Source organism: Mytilus californianus, unplaced genomic scaffold (assembly GCF_021869535.1).
Source record: "Mytilus californianus isolate M0D057914Y unplaced genomic scaffold, xbMytCali1.0.p SCAF_3, whole genome shotgun sequence".
NCBI lineage: Eukaryota > Metazoa > Mollusca > Bivalvia > Mytilida > Mytilidae > Mytilus > Mytilus californianus.
In genome coordinates this window covers 58,215,262-58,235,156 of record NW_026262679.1, presented here as the reverse complement: position 1 = coordinate 58,235,156, position 19,895 = coordinate 58,215,262, and the positions used below count along the sequence as shown (strand labels likewise).

The 19,895-nt window shown below is 30.8% G+C and overlaps 1 long non-coding RNA gene across 13 annotated transcripts in view; it reads right to left on the bottom strand.

The window, feature by feature from the left end:
* Nucleotides 1–19,895, bottom strand: part of LOC127733053 (uncharacterized) — a 112,977-nt gene that overhangs the window by 44,249 nt on the left and 48,833 nt on the right. For all 13 annotated transcript variants that reach the window (XR_007996672.1, XR_007996673.1, XR_007996674.1 and 10 more), the window contains one exon: nt 17,711–17,783. This is a non-coding gene — a long non-coding RNA (uncharacterized LOC127733053). The remainder of the gene's footprint in view (nt 1–17,710; nt 17,784–19,895) is intronic.

Below are 19,895 nucleotides of genomic sequence, written 5' to 3'. Positions count from 1 at the left end.
TATTTGCAGGATCACCGCATTAAAAATGTATGCGTTGACAGCATTCTTATCCAGATTTTAAAACGCTATGACAACATTGCAGTTGCCTAAAATGGTAACTAAAACATTTCCAAATATTTTTTGGGCTGCCGGCCAATTTTAAGGGCCACTTAACTATATAGTAAAATTATTTCTGCAGTATACCATAATCGTCCCTTAAACAGGCATAAAAGACGAAATTGTAGACCAATTTGTAATAAAGTTGCCTGCTATTCCAGGAAAAACTGATTTTTATTACCTCACACATATAAACATAGCTTTAAGAACATTTGTAATGACCAAATACCTACATGCAACATCATCCTCTTGAACTTCAATGGAACCATTTTCATGGTATAGGACGGTCACATATTTAGGCTGTATCTAACAAAAACAAAAACTTTAAATTAGTTTCAGCTTTAAATAGAGACTTTTTGCTGTTGCAATTAATTCAAAAATTAATGTGATGCATGTGTCATGTCAAATCTTAAATTAGGGACAATTAATTTACAATAACTATACATTCTTATTAAAATATACCTCATTAGAGTCTAAATTTGAATAAAAGAAATTTTAGACCAATTTTTTATTGTCTCACAAATATTAACATAGTTTTAAGTACAATTGTAATGACCAAATACTTACATGCGACTCCTCCTCATGTGCTATCTACCATGAAGTTTCCATCTTCTCTGTCTAGGAGTGCAACATCTTTAACAAAAACTATAAATTAATATCAGCTGTAAATAGAGACTATTTGCTGTTACAATTAATTCAGAATTTAATCTTTTGCATGTTGGACAAGAATATTTATAATTACTATACATTCTCATAAGAATATACTTCATTATAGTATAAATTTGAAGAAGATAAATTTGTAATAAAGTTTCAAATTGGTTGATAATGAAATAGAGCCAGACATAAAATTAAATACTTTTTACTATAAAACAAGTTTTCATCATATTATATAACCGGCTCTGCTGGGTGATCTGCTTTTACGAGATCAGCGCCCATTAAATTCATCAATGTTGCATCAAAATCTAAAGTTTGCTCTCTGGGGAGGTCTGCTTTTACAAGACCCATTTTGACATAAAGCATCTTTTGATCCAACTGCTGGGCGATCTGCTTTAACAATAGTCAAATTAATAATGACGTCTTGAAATTCTACTTTAATTTTTGCTGTCGTAAGAAGGTGTCATAGGAAAAAATAATTGTATCTGAGGGGTCCCATTCCGCTGCTTAAATCGTTAACCAAACGTTGACATAATTGAATCGTTGTTAATTAATAAATTGTGATATTCTTCCATTGACTATCCATCCTATTTGCAGGATCACCGCATTAAAAAGTATGCGTTGACAGCATTCTTATCCAGATTTTAAAACGCTATGACAACATTGAAGTTGCCTAAAATGGTAACTAAAACATTTCCAAATATTTTTTGGGCTGCCGGCCAATTTTAAGGGCCACTTAACTATATAGTAAAATTATTCCTGCAGTATACCATAATCGTCCCTTAAACAGGCATAACAAACGAAATTGTAAACCAATTTGTAATAAAGTTGCCTGCTATTCCAGGAAAAACTGATTTTTATTACCTCACACATATAAACATAGCTTTAAGAACATTTGTAATGACCAAATACCTACATGCAACATCATCCTCTTGAACTTCAATGGAACCATTTTCATGGTATAGGACGGTCACATATTTAGGCTGTATCTAACAAAAACAAAAACTTTAAATTAGTTTCAGCTTTAAATAGAGACTTTTTGCTGTTGCAATTAATTCAAAAATTAATGTGATGCATGTGTCATGTCAAATCTTAAATTAGGGACAATTAATTTACAATAACTATACATTCTTATTAAAATATACCTCATTAGAGTCTAAATTTGAATAAAAGAAATTTTAGACCAATTTTTTATTGTCTCACAAATATTAACATAGTTTTAAGTACAATTGTAATGACCAAATACTTACATGCGACTCCTCCTCATGTGCTATCTACCATGAAGTTTCCATCTTCTCTGTCTAGGAGTGCAACATCTTTAACAAAAACTATAAATTAATATCAGCTGTAAATAGAGACTATTTGCTGTTACAATTAATTCAGAATTTAATCTTTTGCATGTTGGACAAGAATATTTATAATTACTATACATTCTCATAAGAATATACTTCATTAGAGTATAAATTTGAAGAAAATAAATTTGTAATAATGTTTCAAATTGGTTGATAATGAAATAGAGCCAGACATAAAATTAAATACTTTTTACTATAAAACAAGTTTTCATCATATTATATAACCGGCTCTGCTGGGTGATCTGCTTTTACGAGATCAGCGCCCATTAAATTCATCAATGTTGCATCAAAATCTAAAGTTTGCTCTCTGGGGAGGTCTGCTTTTACGAGACCCATTTTGACATAAAGCATCTTTTGATCCAACTGCTGGGCGATCTGCTTTAACAATAGTCAAATTAATAATGACGTCTTGAAATTCTACTTTAATTTTTGCTGTCGTAAGAAGGTGTCATAGGAAAAAATAATTGTATCTGAGGGGTCCCATTCCGCTGCTTAAATCGTTAACCAAACGTTGACATAATTGAATCGTTGTTAATTAATAAATTGTGATATTCTTCCATTGACTATCCATCCTATTTGCAGGATCACCGCATTAAAAATGTATGCGTTGACAGCATTCTTATCCAGATTTTAAAACGCTATGACAACATTGCAGTTGCCTAAAATGGTAACTAAAACATTTCCAAATATTTTTTGGGCTGCCGGCCAATTTTAAGGGCCACTTAACTATATAGTAAAATTATTTCTGCAGTATACCATAATCGTCCCTTAAACAGGCATAAAAGACGAAATTGTAGACCAATTTGTAATAAAGTTGCCTGCTATTCCAGGAAAAACTGATTTTTATTACCTCACACATATAAACATAGCTTTAAGAACATTTGTAATGACCAAATACCTACATGCAACATCATCCTCTTGAACTTCAATGGAACCATTTTCATGGTATAGGACGGTCACATATTTAGGCTGTATCTAACAAAAACAAAAACTTTAAATTAGTTTCAGCTTTAAATAGAGACTTTTTGCTGTTGCAATTAATTCAAAAATTAATGTGATGCATGTGTCATGTCAAATCTTAAATTAGGGACAATTAATTTACAATAACTATACATTCTTATTAAAATATACCTCATTAGAGTCTAAATTTGAATAAAAGAAATTTTAGACCAATTTTTTATTGTCTCACAAATATTAACATAGTTTTAAGTACAATTGTAATGACCAAATACTTACATGCGACTCCTCCTCATGTGCTATCTACCATGAAGTTTCCATCTTCTCTGTCTAGGAGTGCAACATCTTTAACAAAAACTATAAATTAATATCAGCTGTAAATAGAGACTATTTGCTGTTACAATTAATTCAGAATTTAATCTTTTGCATGTTGGACAAGAATATTTATAATTACTATACATTCTCATAAGAATATACTTCATTATAGTATAAATTTGAAGAAGATAAATTTGTAATAAAGTTTCAAATTGGTTGATAATGAAATAGAGCCAGACATAAAATTAAATACTTTTTACTATAAAACTAGTTTTCATCATATTATATAACCGGCTCTGCTGGGTGATTTGCTTTTACGAGATCAGCGCCCATTAAATTCATCAATGTTGCATCAAATCTAAAGTTTGCTCTCTGGGGAGGTCTGCTTTTACGAGACCCATTTTGACATAAAGCATCTTTTGATCCAACTGCTGGGCGATCTGCTTTAACAATAGTCAAATTAATAATGACGTCTTGAAATTCTACTTTAATATTTGCTGTCGTAAGAAGGTGTCATAGGAAAAAATAATTGTATCTGAGGGGTCCCATTCCGCTGCTTAAATCGTTAACCAAACGTTGACATAATTGAATCGTTGTTAATTAATAAATTGTGATATTCTTCCATTGACTATCCATCCTATTTGCAGGATCACCGCATTAAAAAGTATGCGTTGACAGCATTCTTATCCAGATTTTAAAACGCTATGACAACATTGAAGTTGCCTAAAATGGTAACTAAAACATTTCCAAATATTTTTTGGGCTGCCGGCCAATTTTAAGGGCCACTTAACTATATAGTAAAATTATTCCTGCAGTATACCATAATCGTCCCTTAAACAGGCATAAAAAACGAAATTGTAAACCAATTTGTAATAAAGTTGCCTGCTATTCCAGGAAAAACTGATTTTTATTACCTCACACATATAAACATAGCTTTAAGAACATTTGTAATGACCAAATACCTACATGCAACATCATCCTCTTGAACTTCAATGGAACCATTTTCATGGTATAGGACGGTCACATATTTAGGCTGTATCTAACAAAAACAAAAACTTTAAATTAGTTTCAGCTTTAAATAGAGACTTTTTGCTGTTGCAATTAATTCAAAAATTAATGTGATGCATGTGTCATGTCAAATCTTAAATTAGGGACAATTAATTTACAATAACTATACATTCTTATTAAAATATACCTCATTAGAGTCTAAATTTGAATAAAAGAAATTTTAGTCCAATTTTTTATTGTCTCACAAATATTAACATAGTTTTAAGTACAATTGTAATGACCAAATACTTACATGCAACTCATCCTCATGTGCTATCTACCATGAAGTTTCCATCTTCTCTGTCTAGGAGTGCAACATCTTTCACAAAAACTATAAATTAATATCAGCTGTAAATAGAGACTATTTGCTGTTACAATTAATTCAGAATTTAATCTTTTGCATGTTGGACAAGAATATTTATAATTACTATACATTCTCATAAGAATATACTTCATTAGAGTATAAATTTGAAGAAAATAAATTTGTAATAAAGTTTCAAATTGGTTGATAATGAAATAGAGCCAGACATAAAATTAAATACTTTTTACTATAAAACAAGTTTTCATCATATTATATAACCGGCTCTGCTGGGTGATCTGCTTTTACGAGATCAGCGCCCATTAAATTCATCAATGTTGCATCAAAATCTAAAGTTTGCTCTCTGGGGAGGTCTGCTTTTACAAGACCCATTTTGACATAAAGCATCTTTTGATCCAACTGCTGGGCGATCTGCTTTAACAATAGTCAAATTAATAATGACGTCTTGAAATTCTACTTTAATTTTTGCTGTCGTAAGAAGGTGTCATAGGAAAAAATAATTGTATCTGAGGGGTCCCATTCCGCTGCTTAAATCGTTAACCAAACGTTGACATAATTGAATCGTTGTTAATTAATAAATTGTGATATTCTTCCATTGACTATCCATCCTATTTGCAGGATCACCGCATTAAAAAGTATGTGTTGACAGCATTCTTATCCAGATTTTAAAACGCTATGACAACATTGAAGTTGCCTAAAATGGTAACTAAAACATTTCCAAATATTTTTTGGGCTGCCGGCCAATTTTAAGGGCCACTTAACTATATAGTAAAATTATTCCTGCAGTATACCATAATCGTCCCTTAAACAGGCATAACAAACGAAATTGTAAACCAATTTGTAATAAAGTTGCCTGCTATTCCAGGAAAAACTGATTTTTATTACCTCACACATATAAACATAGCTTTAAGAACATTTGTAATGACCAAATACCTACATGCAACATCATCCTCTTGAACTTCAATGGAACCATTTTCATGGTATAGGACGGTCACATATTTAGGCTGTATCTAACAAAAACAAAAACTTTAAATTAGTTTCAGCTTTAAATAGAGACTTTTTGCTGTTGCAATTAATTCAAAAATTAATGTGATGCATGTGTCATGTCAAATCTTAAATTAGGGACAATTAATTTACAATAACTATACATTCTTATTAAAATATACCTCATTAGAGTCTAAATTTGAATAAAAGAAATTTTAGACCAATTTTTTATTGTCTCACAAATATTAACATAGTTTTAAGTACAATTGTAATGACCAAATACTTACATGCGACTCCTCCTCATGTGCTATCTACCATGAAGTTTCCATCTTCTCTGTCTAGGAGTGCAACATCTTTAACAAAAACTATAAATTAATATCAGCTGTAAATAGAGACTATTTGCTGTTACAATTAATTCAGAATTTAATCTTTTGCATGTTGGACAAGAATATTTATAATTACTAAACATTCTCATAAGAATATACTTCATTAGAGTATAAATTTGAAGAAAATAAATTTGTAATAAAGTTTCAAATTGGTTGATAATGAAATAGAGCCAGACATAAAATTAAATACTTTTTACTATAAAACAAGTTTTCATCATATTATATAACCGGCTCTACTGGGTGATCTGCTTTTACGAGATCAGCGCCCATTAAATTCATCAATGTTGCATCAAAATCTAAAGTTTGCTCTCTGGGGAGGTCTGCTTTTACGAGACCCATTTTGACATAAAGCATCTTTTGATCCAACTGCTGGGCGATCTGCTTTAACAATAGTCAAATTAATAATGACGTCTTGAAATTCTACTTTAATTTTTGCTGTCGTAAGAAGGTGTCATAGGAAAAAATAATTGTATCTGAGGGGTCCCATTCCGCTGCTTAAATCGTTAACCAAACGTTGACATAATTGAATCGTTGTTAATTAATAAATTGTGATATTCTTCCATTGACTATCCATCCTATTTGCAGGATCACCGCATTAAAAATGTATGCGTTGACAGCATTCTTATCCAGATTTTAAAACGCTATGACAACATTGCAGTTGCCTAAAATGGTAACTAAAACATTTCCAAATATTTTTTGGGCTGCCGGCCAATTTTAAGGGCCACTTAACTATATAGTAAAATTATTTCTGCAGTATACCATAATCGTCCCTTAAACAGGCATAAAAGACGAAATTGTAGACCAATTTGTAATAAAGTTGCCTGCTATTCCAGGAAAAACTGATTTTTATTACCTCACACATATAAACATAGCTTTAAGAACATTTGTAATGACCAAATACCTACATGCAACATCATCCTCTTGAACTTCAATGGAACCATTTTCATGGTATAGGACGGTCACATATTTAGGCTGTATCTAACAAAAACAAAAACTTTAAATTAGTTTCAGCTTTAAATAGAGACTTTTTGCTGTTGCAATTAATTCAAAAATTAATGTGATGCATGTGTCATGTCAAATCTTAAATTAGGGACAATTAATTTACAATAACTATACATTCTTATTAAAATATACCTCATTAGAGTCTAAATTTGAATAAAAGAAATTTTAGACCAATTTTTTATTGTCTCACAAATATTAACATAGTTTTAAGTACAATTGTAATGACCAAATACTTACATGCGACTCCTCCTCATGTGCTATCTACCATGAAGTTTCCATCTTCTCTGTCTAGGAGTGCAACATCTTTAACAAAAACTATAAATTAATATCAGCTGTAAATAGAGACTATTTGCTGTTACAATTAATTCAGAATTTAATCTTTTGCATGTTGGACAAGAATATTTATAATTACTATACATTCTCATAAGAATATACTTCATTATAGTATAAATTTGAAGAAGATAAATTTGTAATAAAGTTTCAAATTGGTTGATAATGAAATAGAGCCAGACATAAAATTAAATACTTTTTACTATAAAACAAGTTTTCATCATATTATATAACCGGCTCTGCTGGGTGATTTGCTTTTACGAGATCAGCGCCCATTAAATTCATCAATGTTGCATCAAATCTAAAGTTTGCTCTCTGGGGAGGTCTGCTTTTACGAGACCCATTTTGACATAAAGCATCTTTTGATCCAACTGCTGGGCGATCTGCTTTAACAATAGTCAAATTAATAATGACGTCTTGAAATTCTACTTTAATTTTTGCTGTCGTAAGAAGGTGTCATAGGAAAAAATAATTGTATCTGAGGGGTCCCATTCCGCTGCTTAAATCGTTAACCAAACGTTGACATAATTGAATCGTTGTTAATTAATAAATTGTGATATTCTTCCATTGACTATCCATCCTATTTGCAGGATCACCGCATTAAAAAGTATGCGTTGACAGCATTCTTATCCAGATTTTAAAACGCTATGACAACATTGAAGTTGCCTAAAATGGTAACTAAAACATTTCCAAATATTTTTTGGGCTGCCGGCCAATTTTAAGGGCCACTTAACTATATAGTAAAATTATTTCTGCAGTATACCATAATCGTCCCTTAAACAGGCATAAAAGACGAAATTGTAGACCAATTTGTAATAAAGTTGCCTGCTATTCCAGGAAAAACTGATTTTTATTACCTCACACATATAAACATAGCTTTAAGAACATTTGTAATGACCAAATACCTACATGCAACATCATCCTCTTGAACTTCAATGGAACCATTTTCATGGTATAGGACGGTCACATATTTAGGCTGTATCTAACAAAAACAAAAACTTTAAATTAGTTTCAGCTTTAAATAGAGACTTTTTGCTGTTGCAATTAATTCAAAAATTAATGTGATGCATGTGTCATGTCAAATCTTAAATTAGGGACAATTAATTTACAATAACTATACATTCTTATTAAAATATACCTCATTAGAGTCTAAATTTGAATAAAAGAAATTTTAGACCAATTTTTTATTGTCTCACAAATATTAACATAGTTTTAAGTACAATTGTAATGACCAAATACTTACATGCGACTCCTCCTCATGTGCTATCTACCATGAAGTTTCCATCTTCTCTGTCTAGGAGTGCAACATCTTTAACAAAAACTATAAATTAATATCAGCTGTAAATAGAGACTATTTGCTGTTACAATTAATTCAGAATTTAATCTTTTGCATGTTGGACAAGAATATTTATAATTACTATACATTCTCATAAGAATATACTTCATTATAGTATAAATTTGAAGAAGATAAATTTGTAATAAAGTTTCAAATTGGTTGATAATGAAATAGAGCCAGACATAAAATTAAATACTTTTTACTATAAAACAAGTTTTCATCATATTATATAACCGGCTCTGCTGGGTGATTTGCTTTTACGAGATCAGCGCCCATTAAATTCATCAATGTTGCATCAAATCTAAAGTTTGCTCTCTGGGGAGGTCTGCTTTTACGAGACCCATTTTGACATAAAGCATCTTTTGATCCAACTGCTGGGCGATCTGCTTTAACAATAGTCAAATTAATAATGACGTCTTGAAATTCTACTTTAATTTTTGCTGTCGTAAGAAGGTGTCATAGGAAAAAATAATTGTATCTGAGGGGTCCCATTCCGCTGCTTAAATCGTTAACCAAACGTTGACATAATTGAATCGTTGTTAATTAATAAATTGTGATATTCTTCCATTGACTATCCATCCTATTTGCAGGATCACCGCATTAAAAAGTATGCGTTGACAGCATTCTTATCCAGATTTTAAAACGCTATGACAACATTGAAGTTGCCTAAAATGGTAACTAAAACATTTCCAAATATTTTTTGGGCTGCCGGCCAATTTTAAGGGCCACTTAACTATATAGTAAAATTATTCCTGCAGTATACCATAATCGTCCCTTAAACAGGCATAACAAACGAAATTGTAAACCAATTTGTAATAAAGTTGCCTGCTATTCCAGGAAAAACTGATTTTTATTACCTCACACATATAAACATAGCTTTAAGAACATTTGTAATGACCAAATACCTACATGCAACATCATCCTCTTGAACTTCAATGGAACCATTTTCATGGTATAGGACGGTCACATATTTAGGCTGTATCTAACAAAAACAAAAACTTTAAATTAGTTTCAGCTTTAAATAGAGACTTTTTGCTGTTGCAATTAATTCAAAAATTAATGTGATGCATGTGTCATGTCAAATCTTAAATTAGGGACAATTCATTTACAATAACTATACATTCTTATTAAAATATACCTCATTAGAGTCTAAATTTGAATAAAAGAAATTTTAGACCAATTTTTTATTGTCTCACAAATATTAACATAGTTTTAAGTACAATTGTAATGACCAAATACTTACATGCAACTCATCCTCATGTGCTATCTACCATGAAGTTTCCATCTTCTCTGTCTAGGAGTGCAACATCTTTAACAAAAACTATAAATTAATATCAGCTGTAAATAGAGACTATTTGCTGTTACAATTAATTCAGAATTTAATCTTTTGCATGTTGGACAAGAATATTTATAATTACTATACATTCTCATAAGAATATACTTCATTAGAGTATAAATTTGAAGAAAATAAATTTGTAATAAAGTTTCAAATTGGTTGATAATGAAATAGAGCCAGACATAAAATTAAATACTTTTTACTATAAAACAAGTTTTCATCATATTATATAACCGGCTCTGCTGGGTGATCTGCTTTTACGAGATCAGCGCCCATTAAATTCATCAATGTTGCATCAAAATCTAAAGTTTGCTCTCTGGGGAGGTCTGCTTTTACAAGACCCATTTTGACATAAAGCATCTTTTGATCCAACTGCTGGGCGATCTGCTTTAACAATAGTCAAATTAATAATGACGTCTTGAAATTCTACTTTAATTTTTGCTGTCGTAAGAAGGTGTCATAGGAAAAAATAATTGTATCTGAGGGGTCCCATTCCGCTGCTTAAATCGTTAACCAAACGTTGACATAATTGAATCGTTGTTAATTAATAAATTGTGATATTCTTCCATTGACTATCCATCCTATTTGCAGGATCACCGCATTAAAAAGTATGCGTTGACAGCATTCTTATCCAGATTTTAAAACGCTATGACAACATTGAAGTTGCCTAAAATGGTAACTAAAACATTTCCAAATATTTTTTGGGCTGCCGGCCAATTTTAAGGGCCACTTAACTATATAGTAAAATTATTCCTGCAGTATACCATAATCTTCCCTTAAACAGGCATAACAAACGAAATTGTAAACCAATTTGTAATAAAGTTGCCTGCTATTCCAGGAAAAACTGATTTTTATTACCTCACACATATAAACATAGCTTTAAGAACATTTGTAATGACCAAATACCTACATGCAACATCATCCTCTTAAAACTTCAATGGAACCATTTTCATGGTATAGGACGGTCACATATTTAGGCTGTATCTAACAAAAACAAAAACTTTAAATTAGTTTCAGCTTTAAATAGAGACTTTTTGCTGTTGCAATTATTTCAAAAATTAATGTGATGCATGTGTCATGTCAAATCTTAAATTAGGGACAATTAATTTACAATAACTATACATTCTTATTAAAATATACCTCATTAGAGTCTAAATTTGAATAAAAGAAATTTTAGACCAATTTTTTATTGTCTCACAAATATTAACATAGTTTTAAGTACAATTGTAATGACCAAATACTTACATGCGACTCCTCCTCATGTGCTATCTACCATGAAGTTTCCATCTTCTCTGTCTAGGAGTGCAACATCTTTAACAAAAACTATAAATTAATATCAGCTGTAAATAGAGACTATTTGCTGTTACAATTAATTCAGAATTTAATCTTTTGCATGTTGGACAAGAATATTTATAATTACTATACATTCTCATAAGAATATACTTCATTAGAGTATAAATTTGAAGAAAATAAATTTGTAATAAAGTTTCAAATTGGTTGATAATGAAATAGAGCCAGACATAAAATTAAATACTTTTTACTATAAAACAAGTTTTCATCATATTATATAACCGGCTCTACTGGGTGATCTGCTTTTACGAGATCAGCGCCCATTAAATTCATCAATGTTGCATCAAAATCTAAAGTTTGCTCTCTGGGGAGGTCTGCTTTTACGAGACCCATTTTGACATAAAGCATCTTTTGATCCAACTGCTGGGCGATCTGCTTTAACAATAGTCAAATTAATAATGACGTCTTGAAATTCTACTTTAATTTTTGCTGTCGTAAGAAGGTGTCATAGGAAAAAATAATTGTATCTGAGGGGTCCCATTCCGCTGCTTAAATCGTTAACCAAACGTTGACATAATTGAATCGTTGTTAATTAATAAATTGTAATATTCTTCCATTGACTATCCATCCTATTTGCAGGATCACCGCATTAAAAATGTATGCGTTGACAGCATTCTTATCCAGATTTTAAAACGCTATGACAACATTGCAGTTGCCTAAAATGGTAACTAAAACATTTCCAAATATTTTTTGGGCTGCCGGCCAATTTTAAGGGCCACTTAACTATATAGTAAAATTATTTCTGCAGTATACCATAATCGTCCCTTAAACAGGCATAAAAGACGAAATTGTAGACCAATTTGTAATAAAGTTGCCTGCTATTCCAGGAAAAACTGATTTTTATTACCTCACACATATAAACATAGCTTTAAGAACATTTGTAATGACCAAATACCTACATGCAACATCATCCTCTTGAACTTCAATGGAACCATTTTCATGGTATAGGACGGTCACATATTTAGGCTGTATCTAACAAAAACAAAAACTTTAAATTAGTTTCAGCTTTAAATAGAGACTTTTTGCTGTTGCAATTAATTCAAAAATTAATGTGATGCATGTGTCATGTCAAATCTTAAATTAGGGACAATTAATTTACAATAACTATACATTCTTATTAAAATATACCTCATTAGAGTCTAAATTTGAATAAAAGAAATTTTAGACCAATTTTTTATTGTCTCACAAATATTAACATAGTTTTAAGTACAATTGTAATGACCAAATACTTACATGCGACTCCTCCTCATGTGCTATCTACCATGAAGTTTCCATCTTCTCTGTCTAGGAGTGCAACATCTTTAACAAAAACTATAAATTAATATCAGCTGTAAATAGAGACTATTTGCTGTTACAATTAATTCAGAATTTAATCTTTTGCATGTTGGACAAGAATATTTATAATTACTATACATTCTCATAAGAATATACTTCATTATAGTATAAATTTGAAGAAGATAAATTTGTAATAAAGTTTCAAATTGGTTGATAATGAAATAGAGCCAGACATAAAATTAAATACTTTTTACTATAAAACAAGTTTTCATCATATTATATAACCGGCTCTGCTGGGTGATTTGCTTTTACGAGATCAGCGCCCATTAAATTCATCAATGTTGCATCAAATCTAAAGTTTGCTCTCTGGGGAGGTCTGCTTTTACGAGACCCATTTTGACATAAAGCATCTTTTGATCCAACTGCTGGGCGATCTGCTTTAACAATAGTCAAATTAATAATGACGTCTTGAAATTCTACTTTAATTTTTGCTGTCGTAAGAAGGTGTCATAGGAAAAAATAATTGTATCTGAGGGGTCCCATTCCGCTGCTTAAATCGTTAACCAAACGTTGACATAATTGAATCGTTGTTAATTAATAAATTGTGATATTCTTCCATTGACTATCCATCCTATTTGCAGGATCACCGCATTAAAAAGTATGCGTTGACAGCATTCTTATCCAGATTTTAAAACGCTATGACAACATTGAAGTTGCCTAAAATGGTAACTAAAACATTTCCAAATATTTTTTGGGCTGCCGGCCAATTTTAAGGGCCACTTAACTATATAGTAAAATTATTCCTGCAGTATACCATAATCGTCCCTTAAACAGGCATAAAAAACGAAATTGTAAACCAATTTGTAATAAAGTTGCCTGCTATTCCAGGAAAAACTGATTTTTATTACCTCACACATATAAACATAGCTTTAAGAACATTTGTAATGACCAAATACCTACATGCAACATCATCCTCTTGAACTTCAATGGAACCATTTTCATGGTATAGGACGGTCACATATTTAGGCTGTATCTAACAAAAACAAAAACTTTAAATTAGTTTCAGCTTTAAATAGAGACTTTTTGCTGTTGCAATTAATTCAAAAATTAATGTGATGCATGTGTCATGTCAAATCTTAAATTAGGGACAATTCATTTACAATAACTATACATTCTTATTAAAATATACCTCATTAGAGTCTAAATTTGAATAAAAGAAATTTTAGACCAATTTTTTATTGTCTCACAAATATTAACATAGTTTTAAGTACAATTGTAATGACCAAATACTTACATGCAACTCATCCTCATGTGCTATCTACCATGAAGTTTCCATCTTCTCTGTCTAGGAGTGCAACATCTTTAACAAAAACTATAAATTAATATCAGCTGTAAATAGAGACTATTTGCTGTTACAATTAATTCAGAATTTAATCTTTTGCATGTTGGACAAGAATATTTATAATTACTATACATTCTCATAAGAATATACTTCATTAGAGTATAAATTTGAAGAAAATAAATTTGTAATAAAGTTTCAAATTGGTTGATAATGAAATAGAGCCAGACATAAAATTAAATACTTTTTACTATAAAACAAGTTTTCATCATATTATATAACCGGCTCTGCTGGGTGATCTGCTTTTACGAGATCAGCGCCCATTAAATTCATCAATGTTGCATCAAAATCTAAAGTTTGCTCTCTGGGGAGGTCTGCTTTTACAAGACCCATTTTGACATAAAGCATCTTTTGATCCAACTGCTGGGCGATCTGCTTTAACAATAGTCAAATTAATAATGACGTCTTGAAATTCTACTTTAATTTTTGCTGTCGTAAGAAGGTGTCATAGGAAAAAATAATTGTATCTGAGGGGTCCCATTCCGCTGCTTAAATCGTTAACCAAACGTTGACATAATTGAATCGTTGTTAATTAATAAATTGTGATATTCTTCCATTGACTATCCATCCTATTTGCAGGATCACCGCATTAAAAAGTATGCGTTGACAGCATTCTTATCCAGATTTTAAAACGCTATGACAACATTGAAGTTGCCTAAAATGGTAACTAAAACATTTCCAAATATTTTTTGGGCTGCCGGCCAATTTTAAGGGCCACTTAACTATATAGTAAAATTATTCCTGCAGTATACCATAATCTTCCCTTAAACAGGCATTACAAACGAAATTGTAAACCAATTTGTAATAAAGTTGCCTGCTATTCCAGGAAAAACTGATTTTTATTACCTCACACATATAAACATAGCTTTAAGAACATTTGTAATGACCAAATACCTACATGCAACATCATCCTCTTGAACTTCAATGGAACCATTTTCATGGTATAGGACGGTCACATATTTAGGCTGTATCTAACAAAAACAAAAACTTTAAATTAGTTTCAGCTTTAAATAGAGACTTTTTGCTGTTGCAATTATTTCAAAAATTAATGTGATGCATGTGTCATGTCAAATCTTAAATTAGGGACAATTAATTTACAATAACTATACATTCTTATTAAAATATACCTCATTAGAGTCTAAATTTGAATAAAAGAAATTTTAGACCAATTTTTTATTGTCTCACAAATATTAACATAGTTTTAAGTACAATTGTAATGACCAAATACTTACATGCGACTCCTCCTCATGTGCTATCTACCATGAAGTTTCCATCTTCTCTGTCTAGGAGTGCAACATCTTTAACAAAAACTATAAATTAATATCAGCTGTAAATAGAGACTATTTGCTGTTACAATTAATTCAGAATTTAATCTTTTGCATGTTGGACAAGAATATTTATAATTACTATACATTCTCATAAGAATATACTTCATTAGAGTATAAATTTGAAGAAAATAAATTTGTAATAAAGTTTCAAATTGGTTGATAATGAAATAGAGCCAGACATAAAATTAAATACTTTTTACTATAAAACAAGTTTTCATCATATTATATAACCGGCTCTGCTGGGTGATCTGCTTTTACGAGATCAGCGCCCATTAAATTCATCAATGTTGCATCAAAATCTAAAGTTTGCTCTCTGGGGAGGTCTGCTTTTACGAGACCCATTTTGACATAAAGCATCTTTTGATCCAACTGCTGGGCGATCTGCTTTCACAATAGTCAAATTAATAATGACGTCTTGAAACTCTACTTTAATTTTTGCTGTCGTAAGAAGGTGTCATAGGAAAAAATAATTGTATCTGAGGGGTCCCATTCCGCTGCTTAAATCGTTAACCAAACGTTGACATAATTGAATCGTTGTTAATTAATAAATTGTGATATTCTTCCATTGACTATCCATCCTATTTGCAGGATCACCGCATTAAAAATGTATGCGTTGACAGCATTCTTATCCAGATTTTAAAACGCTATGACAACATTGCAGTTGCCTAAAATGGTAACTAAAACATTTCCAAATATTTTTTGGGCTGCCGGCCAATTTTAAGGGCCACTTAACTATATAGTAAAATTATTTCTGCAGTATACCATAATCGTCCCTTAAACAGGCATAAAAGACGAAATTGTAGACCAATTTGTAATAAAGTTGCCTGCTATTCCAGGAAAAACTGATTTTTATAACCTCACACATATAAACATAGCTTTAAGAACATTTGTAATGACCAAATACCTACATGCAACATCATCCTCTTGAACTTCAATGGAACCATTTTCATGGTATAGGACGGTCCCATATTTAGGCTGTATCTAACAAAAACAAAAACTTTAAATTAGTTTCAGCTTTAAATAGAGACTTTTTGCTGTTGCAATTAATTCAAAAATTAATGTGATGCATGTGTCATGTCAAATCTTAAATTAGGGACAATTAATTTACAATAACTATACATTCTTATTAAAATATACCTCATTAGAGTCTAAATTTGAATAAAAGAAATTTTAGACCAATTTTTTATTGTCTCACAAATATTAACATAGTTTTAAGTACAATTGTAATGACCAAATACTTACATGCGACTCCTCCTCATGTGCTATCTACCATGAAGTTTCCATCTTCTCTGTCTAGGAGTGCAACATCTTTAACAAAAACTATAAATTAATATCAGCTGTAAATAGAGACTATTTGCTGTTACAATTAATTCAGAATTTAATCTTTTGCATGTTGGACAAGAATATTTATAATTACTATACATTCTCATAAGAATATACTTCATTATAGTATAAATTTGAAGAAGATAAATTTGTAATAAAGTTTCAAATTGGTTGATAATGAAATAGAGCCAGACATAAAATTAAATACTTTTTACTATAAAACAAGTTTTCATCATATTATATAACCGGCTCTGCTGGGTGATTTGCTTTTACGAGATCAGCGCCCATTAAATTCATCAATGTTGCATCAAATCTAAAGTTTGCTCTCTGGGGAGGTCTGCTTTTACGAGACCCATTTTGACATAAAGCATCTTTTGATCCAACTGCTGGGCGATCTGCTTAAACAATAGTCAAATTAATAATGACGTCTTGAAATTCTACTTTAATTTTTGCTGTCGTAAGAAGGTGTCATAGGAAAAAATAATTGTATCTGAGGGGTCCCATTCCGCTGCTTAAATCGTTAACCAAACGTTGACATAATTGAATCGTTGTTAATTAATAAATTGTGATATTCTTCCATTGACTATCCATCCTATTTGCAGGATCACCGCATTAAAAAGTATGCGTTGACAGCATTCTTATCCAGATTTTAAAACGCTATGACAACATTGAAGTTGCCTAAAATGGTAACTAAAACATTTCCAAATATTTTTTGGGCTGCCGGCCAATTTTAAGGGCCACTTAACTATATAGTAAAATTATTCCTGCAGTATACCATAATCGTCCCTTAAACAGGCATAAAAAACGAAATTGTAAACCAATTTGTAATAAAGTTGCCTGCTATTCCAGGAAAAACTGATTTTTATTACCTCACACATATAAACATAGCTTTAAGAACATTTGTAATGACCAAATACCTACATGCAACATCATCCTCTTGAACTTCAATGGAACCATTTTCATGGTATAGGACAGTCACATATTTAGGCTGTATCTAACAAAAACAAAAACTTTAAATTAGTTTCAGCTTTAAATAGAGACTTTTTGCTGTTGCAATTAATTCAAAAATTAATGTGATGCATGTGTCATGTCAAATCTTAAATTAGGGACAATTAATTTACAATAACTATACATTCTTATTAAAATATACCTCATTAGAGTCTAAATTTGAATAAAAGAAATTTTAGACCAATTTTTTATTGTCTCACAAATATTAACATAGTTTTAAGTACAATTGTAATGACCAAATACTTACATGCAACTCATCCTCATGTGCTATCTACCATGAAGTTTCCATCTTCTCTGTCTAGGAGTGCAACATCTTTAACAAAAACTATAAATTAATATCAGCTGTAAATAGAGACTATTTGCTGTTACAATTAATTCAGAATTTAATCTTTTGCATGTTGGACAAGAATATTTATAATTACTATACATTCTCATAAGAATATACTTCATTAGAGTATAAATTTGAAGAAAATAAATTTGTAATAAAGTTTCAAATTGGTTGATAATGAAATAGAGCCAGACATAAAATTAAATACTTTTTACTATAAAACAAGTTTTCATCATATTATATAACCGGCTCTGCTGGGTGATCTGCTTTTACGAGATCAGCGCCCATTAAATTCATCAATGTTGCATCAAAATCTAAAGTTTGCTCTCTGGGGAGGTCTGCTTTTACGAGACCCATTTTGACATAAAGCATCTTTTGATCCAACTGCTGGGCGATCTGCTTTAACAATAGTCAAATTAATAATGACGTCTTGAAATTCTACTTTAATTTTTGCTGTCGTAAGAAGGTGTCATAGGAAAAAATAATTGTATCTGAGGGGTCCCATTCCGCTGCTTAAATCGTTAACCAAACGTTGACATAATTGAATCGTTGTTAATTAATAAATTGTGATATTCTTCCATTGACTATCCATCCTATTTGCAGGATCACCGCATTAAAAATGTATGCGTTTACAGCATTCTTATCCAGATTTTAAAACGCTATGACAACATTGCAGTTGCCTAAAATGGTAACTAAAACATTTCCAAATATTTTTTGGGCTGCCGGCCAATTTTAAGGGCCACTTAACTATATAGTAAAATTATTTCTGCAGTATACCATAATCGTCCCTTAAACAGGCATAAAAGACGAAATTGTAGACCAATTTGTAATAAAGTTGCCTGCTATTCCAGGAAAAACTGATTTTTATTACCTCACACATATAAACATAGCTTTAAGAACATTTGTAATGACCAAATACCTACATGCAACATCATCCTCTTGAACTTCAATGGAACCATTTTCATGGTATAGGACGGTCACATATTTAGGCTGTATCTAACAAAAACAAAAACTTTAAATTAGTTTCAGCTTTAAATAGAGACTTTTTGCTGTTGCAATTAATTCAAAAATTAATGTGATGCATGTGTCATGTCAAATCTTAAATTAGGGACAATTAATTTACAATAACTATACATTCTTATTAAAATATACCTCATTAGAGTCTAAATTTGAATAAAAGAAATTTTAGACCAATTTTTTATTGTCTCACAAATATTAACATAGTTTTAAGTACAATTGTAATGACCAAATACTTACATGCAACTCATCCTCATGTGCTATCTACCATGAAGTTTCCATCTTCTCTGTCTAGGAGTGCAACATCTTTAACAAAAACTATAAATTAATATCAGCTGTAAATAGAGACTATTTGCTGTTACAATTAATTCAGAATTTAATCTTTTGCATGTTGGACAAGAATATTTATAATTACTATACATTCTCATAAGAATATACTTCATTAGAGTATAAATTTGAAGAAAATAAATTTGTAATAAAGTTTCAAATTGGTTGATAATGAAATAGAGCCAGACATAAAATTAAATACTTTTTACTATAAAACAAGTTTTCATCATATTATATAACCGGCTCTGCTGGGTGATCTGCTTTTACGAGATCAGCGCCCATTAAATTCATCAATGTTGCATCAAAATCTAAAGTTTGCTCTCTGGGGAGGTCTGCTTTTACGAGACCCATTTTGACATAAAGCATCTTTTGATCCAACTGCTGGGCGATCTGCTTTAACAATAGTCAAATTAATAATGACGTCTT